Raw genomic sequence first — 14,654 nt, 5'->3', positions numbered from 1 at the left:
CTTTGGAATGTGTACCCCTTTGCCCACCTAGGCTGCAAAAAAGTGTCACACATCTGGTATCACCGTACTCAGGAGAAGTTGGGGAATGTGTTTTGGGGTGTCATTTTACATATACCCATGCTGGGTGAGAGAAATATCTTGGCAAAAGACAACTTTTCCATTTTTTTTTTTTTTACAAATTTGTCATTTTAGAGAGATATTTCTCTCACCCAGCATGGGTATATGTAAAAAGACACCCCAAAACACATTGCCCAACTTCTCCTGAATACGGTGACACCACATGTGTGACACTTTTTTGTGGGCAAAGGGGCCCAAATTCCAATGAGTACCTTTTTTGGAGGGCATTTTTAGGCATTTGGATTCCATACTTCTTCTCATGCTTTAGGGCCCCTAAAATGCCAGGGCAGTATAAATACCCCACATGTGACCCCATTTTGGAAAGAAGACACCCCAAGGTATTCCGTGAGGGGCATGGCGAGTTCATAGAAGTTTTTTTTTTTGGCACAAGTTAGCGGAAAGTCTCACTTTCCGCTAACTTGTGACAAAAAGTTCAATCTTTCATGGACTCAATATGCCCCTCAGCGATTACCTTGGGGTGTCTTCTTTCCGAAATTGGGTCACATGTGGGGTATTTATACTGCCCTGGCATTTTAGGGGCCCTAAAGCGTGAGAAGAAGTCTGGAATATAAATGTCTAAACATTTTTATGCATTTGGATTCCATGAGGGGTATGGTGAGTTCATGTGAGAATTTATTTTTTTGTCACAAGTTAGTGGAATATGAGACTTTGTAAGAAAAAACTAAAAAACAAAAAAATAAATTTCTGCTAACTTTTGAAAAAAAAAAAAATCTTCTATGAACTAGCCATGCCCCTCAAAAGTGATCTTTTTATAGCGCCGCAGCGATTTTACGGTGTTTTTGCAGTGATCAGAAAAAAATTATTCTGCCACTGCGGTGGGGCGGACTGAACGCAAGTGTGCGCACAAGATCAGGCCTGATCGGGCGAACACTGCGTTTTTTGTAGAGCCTATGGAACATGACCTATTCTTGTCTGCAATTGTTGCGGACAAGAAAAGGCATTTTCTATATAGTTCTGGCAACGTGCGGATCCGCAAAATGCGGAAAGCACATTGCCGGTGTCCTTGTTTTGCGGATCCGCGGTGTCCGTGTTTTGTGGATCCGCAAAACACATACGGACGTCTGAATGGAGCCTTACAGGGGGGTGATCAATGACAGGGGGGTGATCAGGGAGTCTATACAGGGTGATCACCCCCCTGTCATTGATCACCCCCCTGTAAGGCTCCATTTAGACGTCCGTATGTGTTTTGCGGATCCGCGGATCCATGGATCGGATCCGCAAAACACATACGGGCGTCTGAATGGAGCTTACAGGGGGGTGATCAATGACAGGGGGGTGATCAGGGATTCTATATGGGGTGATCACCCCCCTGTCATTGATCACCCCCCTGTAAGGCTCCATTTAGACGTCCGTATGTGTTTTGCGGATCCATGGATCGGATCCGCAAAACACACATACGTACGTATGAATGGAGCCTTACAGGGGGGTGATCAATGACAGGGGGGTGATCAGGGAGTCTATATGGGGTGATCACCCCCCCTGTAAGGCTCCATTCAGACGTCCATATGTGTTTTGCGGATCCGCGGATCCATGGATCGGATCCGCAAACACATACGGACATCTGAATGGAGCCTTACAGGGGGGTGATCAATGACAGGGGGGTGATCAGGGATTCTAATATGGGGTGATCAGGGGTTAATAAGGGGTTAATAAGTGACAGGGGGGTGTAGTGTAGTGGTGTTTGGTGCTACTTGTTACAGAGCTGCCTCTGGTGGTCGATCCAAGCAAAAGGGACCACCAGAGGAGCAGGTAGCAGGTATATTAGACGCTGTTATCAAAACAGCGTCTAATATACCTTTGAGGGGTTAAAGAAATCGTATCTACAGCCTGCCAGCGAACGAATCGCCGCTGGCAGGCTGTAGATCCATTCGCTTACCTGCAGTTCCTGTGAACGCGAGCGCCTGTGTGCGTGCGTTCACAGGAAATCTCGCTTCTCGCGAGATGACGCACCGGCGTGTGATTGTGCCTGAGTCAGCCGCCTCCGGACCGCAATCCTATTTTTCAACAGGACAATGACCCCAAACACACCTCCAGGCTGTGTAAGGGCTATTTGACCATGAAGGAGAGTGATGGGGTGCTGCGCCAGATGACCTGGCCTCCACAGTCACCAGACCTGTACCCAATCAAGATGGTTTGGGGTGAGCTGGACCGCAGAGTGAAGGCAAAAGGGCCAACAAGTGCTAAGCATCTCTGGGAACTCCTTCAAGACTGTTGGAAGACCATTTCAGGTGACTGCCTCTTGAAGCTCATCAAGAGAATGCCAAGAGTGTGCAAAGCAGTAATCAAAGCAAAAGGTGGCTACTTTGAAGAACCTAGAATATGACATATTTTCAGTTGTTTCACACTTTTTTGTTATGTATATAATTCCACATGTGTTAATTCATAGTTTTGATGCCTTCAGTCATGAAAATAAAGAAAACTCTTTGAATGAGAAGGTGTGTCCAAACTTTTGGTCTGTACTGTATATATAATTAATAAATGTGTAAATGTGTACCAACTGTTGAGAGAGGGTTGCGTATGAAATTTGAGGATGTATTTGAGGGATTGCATAAGTGAGACTGTGGGAATGTATAAATATATGTGAAAGATGAATAATGGACTTGTAAAGTAAATTTAAATTTGTAAATTTGTATTGATTGTGACCGGGTGTATAGGGATCCCTAGTGGTGTGTGGGTGCACATGTGTTGTTGAGTGTTGTTGTGATTGGAGATGGGTGTGTGAGGTGGCTAAAAGATGGGTGGCGGAGGGGTGGTGGGTGGAGGAGGAGGGGGATGGGAGGGGGGGGGACTGACGTGTTGTTGATTGTTGGTTGGAGGCCGGTGGTAAAGGTCCAATGTTATGTCAATGGACCAAGGTGACGATTAATAATTAGTATGTTCGAGCATTTCGTTGAGGCCGAAGGGGGTGAGGGTGTTAAGGCGATAATTCCAGAACATCTCTTTTTGACAGAGATGCTGGAACAATGATGTTACTTGTTCCAGGCGGGTTACTCTAAGGCCGGTGGGGTTGCCTTCATGTACTAGAGAGAAGTGTCATGATATGCTGTGTGTTTGGATTTTCCTGGTGATGTTGGATCGATGTTTGTTCATACGTTCGCGGAGGGTTTGTGTGGTGCGGCTGACGTAATAGTTGGTGCAGGGGCATTGGAGCAGATATATTATGTTTCTGCTGCCGCAGTTCATAGATTGTTTGAGGTGTAGTGTTCCTATGGGTTGTGGAAGAGCAGCCTCGGCCTCAACGAAATGCTCGAATATACAAATTATTAATCGTCACCTTGGTCCATTGACATAACATTGGACCTTCACCACCGGCCCCCAACCAACAATCAACAACATGTCAGTCCCTCCCTCCGCCACCCATCTTTTAGCCACCTCACACACCCACCTCCAATCACAACAACACTCAAAAACACATGTGCACCCACACACCACTAGGGATCCCTATACACCCGGTCACAATCAATACAAATTTACAAATTTAAATATACTTTACAAGTCCATTATTCATCTTTCACATATATTTATACATTCCCACAGTCTCACTTATCCAATCCCTCAAACACATCCTCAAATTTCATACGCAACCCTCTCTCAATAGTTGGTACACATTTACACATTTATTAATTATATATATATATATATATATATATATACAGTACAGACCAAAAGTTTGGACACACCTTCTCATTCAAAGAGTTTTCTTTATTTTCATGACTATGAAAATTGTAGATTCACACTGAAGGCATCAAAACTATGAATTAACACATGTGGAATTATATACATAACAAAAAAGTGTGAAACAACTGAAAATATGTCATATTCTAGGTTCTTCAAAGTAGCCACCTTTTGCTTTGATTACGGCTTTGCACACTCTTGGCATTCTCTTGATGAGCTTCAAGAGGTAGTCACCTGAAATGGTTTTCACTTCACAGGTGTGCCCTGTCAGGTTTAATAAGTGGGATTTCTTGCCTTATAAATGGGGTTGGGACCATCAGTTGCGTTGTGGAGAAATCAGGTGGATACACAGCTGATAGTCCTACTGAATAGACTGTAAGAATTTGTATTATGGCAAGAGAAAAGCAGCTAAGTAAAGAAAAACTAGTGGCCATCATTACTTTAAGAAATGAAGGTCAGTCAGTCCGAAAAATTGGGGAAACTTTGAAAGTGTCCCCAAGTGCAGTCACAAAAACCATCAAGCGCTACAAAGAAACTGGCTCACATGCGGACCGCCCCAGGAAAGGAAGACCAAGAGTCACCTCTGCTGCAGAGGATAAGTTCATCCGAGTCACCAGCCTCAGAAATCGCAGGTTAACAGCAGCTCAGATTAGAGACCAGGTCAATGCCACACAGAGTTCTAGCAGCAGACACATCTCTAGAACAACTGTGAATCAGGCCTTCATGGTAGAATATCTGCTAGGAAATCACTGCTAAGGACAGGCAACAAGCAGAAGAGACTTGTTTGGGCTAAAGAACACAAGGAATGGACATTAGACCAGTGGAAATCTGTGCTTTGGTCTGATGAGTCCAAATTTGAGATCTTTGGTTCCAACCACCGTGTCTTTGTGCGACGCAGAAAAGGTGAACGGATGGACTCTACATGCCTGGTTCCCACCGTGAAGCATGGAGGAGGAGGTGTGATCGTGCTTTGCTGGTGACACTGTTGGGGATTTATTCAAAATTGAAGGCATACTGAACTAGCATGGCTACCACAGCATCTTGCAGTGGCATGCTATTCCATCCGGTTTGCGTTTAGTTGGACCATCATTTATTTTTCAACAGGACAATGAACCCAAACACACCTCCAGGCTGCGTAAGGGCTATTTGACCATGAAGGAGAGTGATGGGGTGCTGCACCAGATGACCTGGCTTCCACAGTCACTGGACCTGAACCCAATCGAGATGGTTTGGGGTAAGCTGGACCGCAGAGTGAAGGCAAAAGGGCCAACAAGTGCTAAGCATCTCTGGAAACTCCTTCAAGACTGTTGGAAGACCATTTCAGGTGACTACCTCTTGAAGCTCATCAAGAGTATGCCGAGAGTATGCAAAGCAGTAATCAAAGCAAAAGGTGGCTGCTTTGAAGAACCTAGAATATGACATATTTTCAGTTGTTTCACACTTTTTTTGTTATGTATATAATTCCACATGTGTTAATTCATAGTTTTGATGCCTTCAGTGTGAATCTACAATTTTCATAGTCATGAAAATAAAGAAAACTCTTTGAATGAGAAGGTGTGTCCAAACTTTTGGTCTTTACTGTATATATAAAGCAGTCACAAGTCCAATATAGTTTAACCACCTCCGGACCGCCTAACGCACATGTGCGTTCCGGAGGTGGCAGGGCTGCGCACAGTCACGCATATACGCGTCATCTCGCAAGACGCGAGATGACGCGAGTATGCGCCCGCGCGTGCGCAGTTCGCGCCGGCATTTCTTTCAGGACCATTTCGTCAGCAACCTGCCAGCCAATGATCGCGGCTGGCAGGTTGCTGATTTTTAAAAAATCCAATCAAAGTGCCAGATAGCAGATCATATTTGTAAATATGATCTGTTATATGGCTGCCTGCTCCTCTGCTGGTTCTTTTCGTCGGTTGGATCCAGCAGAGGAGCAGGCTTCACAGTGAGTACACCAACACTACACTATAGCCCCTGATCACCCCCCTGAACCCCAATTAACCCTTTGATCACCTCTTTGATCACCCCCTGTCAATCACAAGTGAAAAGAAAAAAGTGATCAGTGCAAACTGTCACTTTTTTTTTTCACTGTTATTGACCGTTAGGTTTTAGGTATAGTTTAGGTCCCTTGGTTAGGTAGTTAGCGATCAGTTAGCGCCCAGCCCACCGCACCGCAGTCCGTTATTCGCTGATTAGCGTATCGCTAATCAGCATTTGTACTTTTATAGTATCTGAAGTGATCAAAACTGATCACGGTCAGATCTATAATAGTACTAGTGTCACTTTAGCTCGCCCTCCACCCAAAACGCAGTGTTTGCCCGATCAGGCCTGATCGGTCGCCCACACGTGCGTTCGCCCACACCCGCCCCACCGCAGTGACAAAAAAAAATTTTTTTTTGATCACTGCACATTCACTTTACACGCACTGCGGCGATAAAAAAATCAGTTTTGATATTTTTTATCAACCGCAGCGGCCTCCGGTACTTCGCTAGCCTCCCCTTTGTAAGACAGGCTTGCTTTTTTTTTCTTGGGTAGTCTCAGGGAATACCCCTAAATTTAGTTGCCCACATGTCAAACAGGGGGTATTCTTCTGAAGAGGCCTACAGGCTTCTGACCCAGTCGGATGAGGAGTGGGAACCCTCATCTGATGAATCCAGCGGGTCAGAATACGAACCTGTAGAAAGCAGTGGCTCTCTGACCCAAAGTTCGGACGAGGAGGCTGAGGTCCCTGATAGCACCAGGCGTACCCGGCCCCGTGTCGCTAGACCGCAGGTTGCGCAGGATCCGCTTCAAGAGCAGCAGAGTGGGGCTGGTGCTGTCGGATTACGTGGTGAGGCATACACCAGCAGCCCAGCCCTCCCTGGACCTAGTACCAGCACTGCCGTACAACCTGGTGAAGTAGCGAGCACCAGAAGGGCAGTTGAAGCTGGTACGGTGGCACGTGCAGTAGTGACCCCGTCGCAGCCACCGCAAAGACGTGCCCGTAGAGCCCCTAGAATCCCAGAGGTGCTGGCAAACCCTGATTGGCAGTCCCCAACTTCAGCCGCACCTGTAGTTTTCCCTTTCACTGCCCAGTCTGGAGTTCGGGTTGAGACGGCTCAGATCGGTTCGGCCCTGGGATTTTTTGAGCTGTTCTTGACTGCGGAGCTTTTAGACATAGTTGTGGCCGAAACAAACAGGTATGCCACACAATTTATCACCGCTAACCCGGGAAGCTTTTATGCCCAGCCTTTCCGGTGGAAACCAGTCCAAGTTTCCGAACTTAAAACTTTTCTGGGCCTCCTCCTCAACATGGGCCTGACAAAAAAACATGAATTGCGGTCATATTGGTCCACGAACCCGATTCATCACATGCCCATGTTCTCTGCTGCCATGTCCAGGGCACGTTTTGAGGCCATCCTGCGGTTCCTGCACTTTAGTGACAACACCGCCTCCCGTCCCAGGGGCCACCCTGCTTTTGACCGGCTCCACAAAATTCGGCCCCTCATAGACCATTTCAACCAGAAATTTGCAGATATTTATACCCCAGAGCAAAACATCTGCATAGACGAGTCCCTGATACATTTTACCGGGCGCCTTGGCTTCAAGCAATACATCCCAAGCAAGCGCGCCCGGTATGGGGTCAAATTGTATAAGCTCTGTGAAAGGGCCACAGGCTATACCCACAAATTTCGGGTCTATGAGGGAAAAGATCAGACCCTGGAGCCGGTCGGTTGCCCTGACTACCTGGGGAGCAGTGGGAAGACAGTTTGGGACTTGGTGTCACCCTTATTCGGCAAGGGGTACCATCTTTATGTGGACAATTTTTACACAAGTGTGGCCCTCTTTAGGCATTTGTTTCTAGAACGGATTGGCGCCTGTGGTACCGCGCGAACTAGTCGCGCGGGCTTCCCCCAACGGCTCGTTACCACCCGTCTTGCAAGGGGGCAGAGGGCCGCACTGTGTAACGAAGAACTGCTCGCGGTGAAATGGAGAGACAAGCGTGACGTTTACATGCTCTCCTCCATTCACGCAGACACGACAATACAAATTGAGCGAGCAACCCGTGTCATTGAAAAGCCCCTCTCAGTCCACGACTATAACCTCCACATGGGAGGGGTCGACTTCAATGACCAGATGTTGTCTCCGTATTTAGTTTCCCGACGCACCAGACGCTGGTATAAGAAGGTGTCTGTATATTTAATTCAATTGGCTCTGTACAATAGTTTTGTTCTCTACAGTAAGGCTGGGAGAACTGGATCCTTCCTCAAATTTCAGGAAGAGATCATCGAGAACCTCCTGTATCCAGGAGGTTCCGTGGCCCCAACCACCAGTGTAGTTAGCCGTCTACACGAGCGACATTTCCCCAATGTCGTTCCTGGTACCTCAACCCAACCGTCACCCCGAAAAAGATGTCGTGTCTGTAGCAGGAGTGGAATAAGGCGTGACACCCGCTATTTCTGTCCTGACTGTCCGGACCACCCTGCCCTATGCTTTGGAGAGTGTTTCCGGAAGTACCACTCACAGGTACACTATTAGCATAGGGATCATCTCACCAGGACAGGCACACAGGGCTATTAGGGCCCATTCACTCACTGCTGCTGCAAACGTCTCCTTTCACATGGGACAAAGTGCATAACGCACTTCGCCACATCTTTGGGCGATTTGCGCTTTGCACATTGACCCATGGGGAAGGAGAGGTTTGTTCTATAAAGGTAAAAAAACAAAAAAAAAAACAGGTAAGCAAACAGGTTAATGTTTAGTTCCAAAAGTTAAAGTTACATGTTCTGTTCCAAAGTTAATAAAATTATTGCGTTGTGGCCTGTTTTTTTCTTTTTTTTTTTTTTGTCTTTTTACCTTCCAGGTGGACCAACCGATCTACTAGCTGCAGCACCGATGTGCATTCTGACAGAAGCATTGCGCTGCTGTCAGATTACACGCAAGTCGGTGTATGCGGCGCTGCAAGACGGGATTTTCTCCTCTGCAGTGACAGATACGTTTGCCGAGGCATACGAGCTGAGGAGGAGGCGGCGTTCCTATGCTTTGGCAAGCACTTTGTATGTATATATATATATAAAAAAAAAAATCCCGGCAATGATTTATTCATCCACATCGATTGATGCGAATGGAGAAATCTGGTTTGCCAGGGCATACGAGCTAAGTGGGTATGGATGTAGGGCGGAGCTCCTATGTCCTGGCAGACGCCTTTCCCCTCCATTTTTTTTTTTTTGGCAGAGATTTTTTCATCCACATTGATCGATGCGAATGAAGAAATCTGTGCCGTTCATTTTTTTCTTTCAGCCCAGAGGCTGAACGGAAAAAAAAATCTCATTACCTGTATGCTCAATATAAGGAGAATAGCAGAAACTCCTAATGCTGGCCATACATGTAATGATTGCGGAGACCCTCAAATGCCAGGGCAGTACAAACACCCCACAACTGACCCCATTTTGGAAAGAAGACACCCCAAGGTATTTGCTGAGGGGCATATTGAGTCCATGAAAGATTGAAATTTTTGTCCTAAGTTAGCGGAAAGTGAGACTTTGTGAGAAAAAACAAAAAAAAATCAATTTCCGCTAACTTATGCGAAAAAAAAAAAATTTCTTTGAACTTGCCAGGCCCCTCATTGGATACCTTGGGGTGTCTTCTTTCCAAAGTGGGGTCACATGTGGGGTATTTATACTGCCCTGGCTTTTTAGGGGCCCTAAAGCGTGAGAAGAAGTCTGGGATCCAAATGTCTAAAAATGCCCTCCTAAAAGGAATTTGGGCCCCTTTGCGCATCTAGGCTGCAAAAAAGTGTGACACATCTGGTATCGCCGTACTCAGAAGAAGTTGGGGAATGTGTTTTGGGGTGTCATTTTACATATACCCATGCTGGGTGAGATAAATATCTTGGTCAAATGCCAACTTTGTATAAAAAAATGGGAAAAGTTGTCGTTTGCCAAGATATTTCTCTCACCCAGCATGGGTATATGTAAAATGACACCCCAAAACACATTCCCCAACTTCTCCTGAGTACGGCGATACCAGATGTGTCACACTTTTTTGATGCCAAGGTGGGCAAAGGGGCGCATATTCCAAAGTGCACCTTTCGGATTTCACCGGTCATTTTTTACAGATTTTGATTGCAAAGTACTTCTCACACATATGGGCCCCTAAATTGCCAGGGCAGTATAACTACGCCACAAGTGACCCCATTTTGGAAAGAAGACACCCCAAGGTATTCCGTGAGGGGCATGGCGAGTTCCTAGAATTTTTTATTTTTTGTCGCAAGTTAGTGGAATATGAGACTTTGTAAGGAAAAAAGAGAAAAAAAAAAAATCATCATTTTCTGCTAACTTGTGACAAAAAATAAAAAATTCTAGGAACTCGCAGTGCCCCTCACGGAATACCTTAGGGTGTCTTCTTTCCAAAATGGGGTCACTTGTGGCGTAGTTATACTGCCCTGGCAATTTAGGGGCCCAAATGTGTGAGAAGTACCTTGCAATCAAAATGTGTAAAAAATGCCCTGCAAAATCCGAAAGGTGCACTTTGGAATATGTGCCCCTTTGCCCACCTTGGCAGCAAAAAAGTGTGACACATCTGGTATCGCCGTACTCAGGAGAAGTTGGGGAATGTGTTTTGGGGTGTCATTTTACATATACCCATGCTGGGTGAGAAAAATATCTTGGTCAAATGCCAACTTTGTATAAAAAAATGGGAAAAGTTGTCGTTTGCCAAGATATTTCTCTCACCCAGCATGGGTATATGTAAAATGACACCCCAAAACACATTCCCCAACTTCTCCTGAGTACGGCGATACCACATGTGTGACACTTTTTTGCTGCCAAGGTGGGCAAAGGGGCGCATATTCCAAAGTGCACCTTTCGGATTTCACCGGTCATTTCTTACACATTTTGATTGCAAAGTTCTTCTCACACATTTGGGCCCCTAAATTGCCAGGGCAGTATAACTACCCCACAAGTGACCCCATTTTGGAAAGAAGACACCCCAAGGTATTCTGTGAGGGGCATGGTGAGTTCCTAGAATTTTTTATTTTTTGTCGCAAGTTAGTGGAATATGAGACTTTGTAAGAAAAAAAAAAAAAAAAAATCATCATAATTTTCCGCTAACTTGTGACAAAAAATAAAAAGTTCTATGAACTCACTATGCCCATCAGCGAATACCTTAGGGTGTCTACTTTCCGAAATGGGGTCATTTGTGGGGTAGTTATACTGTTTGGGCATTGTAGAACCTCAGGAAACATGACAGGTGCTCAGAAAATCAGAGCCGTTTCAAAAAGCGGAAATTCACATTTTTGTACCATAGTTTGTAAATGCTATAACTTTTACCCAAACCATTTTTTTTTTGCCCAAACATTTTTTTTTTATCAAAGACATGTAGAACTATAAATTTAGCGAAAAATTTATATATGGATGTCGTTTTTTTTGCAAAATTTCACAGCTGAAAGTGAAAAATGTCATTTTTTTGCAAAAAAATTGTTACATTTTGATTAATAACAAAAAAAGTAAAAATGTCAGCAGCAATAAAATACCACCAAATGAAAGCTCCATTAGTGAGAAGAAAAGGAGGTAAAATTCATTTGGGTGGTAAGTTGCATGACCGAGCGATAAACGGTGAAAGGAGTGTAGTGCCGAAGTGTAAAAAGTGGCCTGGTCATGAAGGGGGTTTCACCTAGCGGGGCTGAAGTGGTTAATAGACATTTATTATTGCTTCATATTTTTTAACAACTTTCTATATATATATTTTTTAATATATTTTTTTTATACAGTATATATTTTTATTATTAATGCACACCTCCAACACACAATTTTAATACTCCTTTTTGTTACACATTTTTATTTACATATACACACAACTCCCCCTTTAGGTATTTAATAATTTACAACCTTACATTGTCATTTTCTGTACAACATCACATATTCAATCATATGTACAACCTTACACACACCCATCCTCTCTCGACACGACCCCCTGTCACATCTGATCATTTTCTCCCCAAAACACAGTAAACGCCCCATATTATTTGGATGAATATAGATTAATATATATTCCCCTTCAATAAAGAATAAGCAACCAACCATCTGACCCTTTTGCTCTTTTTGTTTTTTTTTATCTTCCCCACCATCTATCATCCATCCATACTTCTACTGCATATAACTCCACCCCTACAGATGACATCACCACACTCTTGACCAATGACAACACACACAACAGCCATGCACAATCCCCCAACAAATTTCCAAACAAAAACACCACTTTCCTGTACGAGCCAATATCAGATCCCACAAGACCCCACCAGCTGACACAGTCATTCACAAACAGATCAAGCACCCCTCCGCCCGATCTGAACGGCCGTGGCCCCACTTCCATTTTTTGCGTTCCAAGCTGGAATGCAGCGTCCGCCAGCGCTACTTCGGGTCATGCGCAGTAGGGCCAAAATGTGCACCGGACACACCAATACAAACCCACATAGGCGACCGCCCACCCTAAGCCCTGACTTCACCACAGGTGACGGCACTCAGCTTGCAAACACGCCCCCTTACCTTTGGCGCCATTTTTGACCACCCCCTCTTCATTTTGGTGCATTTTTCAGCCAATTAGACCAACAGACAGGCCATAAATAGCCCCACCATTCACATCACAAATAATACTACTCCTGATGAAGGGATATCGTCCCGAAACACGTTGAGCCAGCTTTTTTTACACTAATAAAAGAAATTTGAACAGAAGCTTCCTGACTGTGGCTGCCTTCATTTTTCACCATCTAGAGGCGAACCTGGCTGGGGGGGTATTGGTTTACCGGTATTATGCTTATCCGAGTTAACCTCCCCCCCTCCCCCCCCCCCCGTGAAGTGAGTAACATCTTATTGTGTATTCATCTGTGCATCTATTCGCCACTTAGGAGGCAATTTTTAGTACTACACCAATTTTAAGTGATTTTAAGTAATATACATCCTTACATATATATACTTATAATTTTATTTTCAATGCTTTTGATTTTAATTTTCCTTCCTTCCATCCTGTTCTTCACCCATTGATTTTAATCCACACCATTGTTTTTTATTGTTTTTTGTTGTTTTTTATTGCCCTATATTCTCCACAATATATCCTGCTATCATCTGTTACCTAGCCCAACCCCCCATACTTTTGATTTTCATTTTCTTTCCTTCCATCCTGTTCTTCACCCATTGATTTTAATCCACACCATTGTTTTTTATTGTTTTTTGTTGTTTTTTATTGCCCTATATTCTTCACAATATATCCTGCTATCATCTGTTACCTAGCCCAACCCCCCACCCCCCTTTCCCATTGCCCCTTGTTTGGATTGGCGCTTTTCCAGGGTCTTCTTGGAAGGAGATTGGGAGTCTCTTTACACCCTACCCCCCCCCCCCATTTTATCTGCAATTAACTGCGGACTCTTCTGCAAGGCTGACCCTCTATAGCAGCCTTTCCCCCCTCCCCCGCATCCTCATCCCCTCCTTCATCCCGTGGCGCCTCCAGTTACCTTGGGTTCCCTGGACACCCGTTCCATTGGATCCCTGTTAACCCTCAAACTCTCTCTTTCTCTGCATAGGCAGAGAAAGAGGCAGGCCTTTTCACGTCATTATCGTCACCTTCCCACCACTGACATTAAAGATCTCGGATTAAACAGCAACAGTGGGGACCATCCTCCTTGGGCTGATCTGGGTACTGTCGTCAGATAGGTTGGCAGCCGTTCCTACCTCCTCTTCCTCATCCAATGCCAAGAATGGCTGCAAATCAGTAAAGTCTGGGAATGGATAAGAAAATAATTCCAATGACTCGAGTGGAGGGACTATGTTGGGGGTGGTGGTGGTGTCTTTGGGGGTGCACACAGCAGAGACTGAGGAAGGTACAGATACAGAAGATGAGGAGGGTGCAGAAGCGGAAGGCTGAGTGAGCCACTCAACCAACCCTGGTGCGTCCTTTGACGTAATCGCAATCACCTTCTCCCACTTCCCATTTAGGCTCTGGCCTGGTACACCTGCCGACCCCTACAAGCCCTGAGGAATGGCCTGCCTCTTCCTCTGCCAGTCATTTTCAAAATGACCCTGTGCCAAAGTCCCTAGAGAAGAGCAGTATTTGTGGAAGCAGGTATATCGCAGGCCTTAATCAGTATTTGGTGGAAGCTGGTATATCAAACCCCTTAATCAGTATTTTGTGGAATCAGGTGTATCGCAGGCCTCAATCAATATTTGGTGGAAGCAGGTATATCAATCCCCTGAATCAGTATTTTGTGGAAGCGGGTGTATCGCAGGCCTCAATCAATATTTGGTGGAAGCATGTATATCAATCCCTTTAATCAATATTTGGTGGAAGCAGGTATCTCGCATGCCTCAATCAGTATTTGGTGGAAGCTGGTATATCAAACCCCTTAATCAGTATTTTGTGGAAGCAGGTGTATCGCAGGCCTCAATCAATATTTTGTGGAAGCTGGTATATCAAAACCCTTAATCAGTATTTTGTGGAAACAGGTGTATCGCAGGCCTCAATCTGTCCTGTCCGAAAGGACGTTCAGCGCAACAGGGGGGATCGTGACTGATAAGCGCACTCGCCTAGTTCACAACAGTGTGGACTACCTCACATTTCTAAAAATGAATAAGGCATTGATCTCGGAGGAATTCAACACCTGTGATGACCACATGTAATTGAATTTCCTCATGCCAGCCCACACATATTTGCCACCATCTAGAACAAAGAATGGTCCTTGTCTTATGTATATACAGTGGCATAAAATACCTTTTCTGTCAGGTGAATGCCTAATTTTTGGGGCCTCTACTCCAGTGGTCTACAGTAAAATTGTTATCCAGTGACTGCCTAATGTACCTCCAGCCACATAATCA

Source organism: Bufo gargarizans, chromosome 2 (assembly GCF_014858855.1).
Source record: "Bufo gargarizans isolate SCDJY-AF-19 chromosome 2, ASM1485885v1, whole genome shotgun sequence".
Lineage (NCBI taxonomy): Eukaryota > Metazoa > Chordata > Amphibia > Anura > Bufonidae > Bufo > Bufo gargarizans.
The sequence above is the reverse complement of the archived record's forward strand: the minus strand, read 5'-3'. Positions refer to the sequence as shown.